The sequence below is a fragment of the Egretta garzetta genome, unplaced genomic scaffold (assembly GCF_000687185.1).
Source record: "Egretta garzetta isolate BGI_Z169 unplaced genomic scaffold, ASM68718v1 scaffold404, whole genome shotgun sequence".
Lineage (NCBI taxonomy): Eukaryota > Metazoa > Chordata > Aves > Pelecaniformes > Ardeidae > Egretta > Egretta garzetta.
Window position 1 is genome coordinate 1,250,429 of NW_009259323.1, and position 2,190 is coordinate 1,252,618.

Genomic DNA, 2,190 nt, shown 5'->3' on the forward strand with positions numbered 1-2,190 from the left:
GGGGTGAGGCTGGGAGTGGGGGGTCTGGGCTGGGATGTTCTGCTCTTGCTGTTTTGGGGTCAGGCTGAGCCAGGAGCTCTGCCCTCCCTCCTGTGAGGTCAGGGGACAGCGAGGCTGGGTGTCAGCTCCTGCTGACCTGACCAGCGGCACGCAGCCTGGGCTCGCTTGGCTCCACGAGGGCAAGGGGGTCTTGCCCTGTCCATGGCCACCGGGCTGTCCTGTGCACAAAGGTCCCTGCGGGGCTGCAAGCACGCTCTGCCATGGAGGTGACTGTAGTAATGGGTTTGTCACCCCTTTGAGCGCTCTGTGGCCCCCACACTAGGGCCAGGGGTGTGCCGTGGGGGTTGTTTGGTGGGAGCTGAAGGAGGGCTCCTTTCTGCCAAGGGACCCCCGGCTCCTGCTGTGCAGCTCTCCCAGCTGAGCAGGGTCTGCTGTGTGCCCAGCCCAGCTCTGTTTGAGATCTACGCCCTGTGCGGCGGTGTTGCGTCATAACCACTGGTGCCACTGTTGCAGTCCACTCTGAGCTGGGGAAGAGGGTGGCATTTTTCCCTTTGAACTCTCCAGATAGCACTTAGATTTGTGGCCAGTCCTGTGCCACTGTTCTGCCAAGCTCCAGTCCTGGCAGCAACAGCCTTTTGGAGCAGCTGAGTGCCTACAGACACTCCTATCGTAATTTGTACCCTCCGTGGGAGCCTGGGGGGGGGCGGGCAGGGTTTCCCTGAGCAGCTGCTGGCACTGGTGCTGTGCCTGTGTGACCAGCAAGGGGGGGACAGGGCAAGTCCCAGGGGATGCTGGCTGAGCCCACTGCTCCCTGATGGAAGTGGTGCCTCTGTTTCTGGTGACAACAGGGGTATGAGCCTGTAGCCAGAGACCCTGGGCATCAGGGAGGGAAACTGCCTGCCCCACGGGTTCTTGCGCCTGTGTTAGGGCTGGCTCCTTCTCTGCGATCACTGATCAGATCACAGCTGCTGATCTGGTCCCTCGAAGATGGAGGGGGCAGCAGATGTGGGCACCGCTATGCTGCTCAGCATCCCCTGCACTTTGGCTGGCTGAACCTGCTGACAGCAGCCTTCAGACCTCCCCAAGCCTGCAGAAGCCAGCTGGGCAGGTTAGGGGTCCTGCTCATGGGTTGGTACCTGGCTGTGCGTGCCCCAGTGGCCACTGCTCTGTGTGGGAGACTCTGCACCCTAGCCCTGGAGGCCAACACACTGGTGATATCTGGGAGCGAGGTGCTGTGCTGGTGTGCTGCCGTGTCATGGGGGGAGACCAGGCTGATCTTGGCCATAGCCAGGGCATGGCTGGGGCTGGGAGGGCCTGGGCTAGCTCTGTTCCTCCCCATCCAGGGCCCAGGTTGGGATGGGACACAGGCCTGCTAGGCACGCCCTTGCCCCCAACATTGGAGGCTGGGAGGATGTGGCTGGGAGGATGCGGTCGGCTGTCTCCCGTGCCTGGCTCAGTGGTTGCAGGGAAATGAGAGGGTGGCTTAATCTGCAGGGTGATAGTGTTGCATGGGGTGCCTGGCCTGTTGGGGAGGCTGGGATGAGGAGGGGGAACAGCTCCACAGCAGGGCAAGCAGTAATAAACATGGGTTTCTCGGGGTGGATAAAAGGAGACCTTGTTTGGGGCTCCCTGCTTCCTTTAGCCGAGCACTAGGAATCTGGGACCACAGCAAAGTGTCCTGACCCTCTCCCTTTCCCAGTGCTTAGGGAACCCAGTGGTATCCCTGTACCCAGCCTGGGTGTCCACAACTGTAGCAACAGGTTTCCCCCCACCACTGCCACTCTCTCTGCCCCCCCCATAGTGCTTGGGCCAACAACCGTCTGGTGCCTGCTCAGCTGCAGCTCCTCCAGCCCCCCAGGGACCACTTGCTGTGTGAGCTGAGCTGGAGGTCTGCCAGAATGGTGCTCCTTCAGCAGGGACCTGGGCTTAGGCAGGAGGATGGATACTTCCCAGGATATCACATGTACCCCCAACTGTGCAGCAGGAGCCCCGGGCTGCAGCATGGGGCTGCATGGTCCTTGCAGCTGGGCTACTCCTGGAGAGCCTGGGTACAAGGTTGTGTCAAGCTGGCCAGCAAGGCTGCCAGCACCTGGAGCCTGCATGGTGCCCCTGGCTCGCAGGCAGAGCACCGAACCCTGAGCTGGGGAGCAGGTCCTGCTCCCTGCCAGCTCTGGGCTTGCTCTGGCTCCT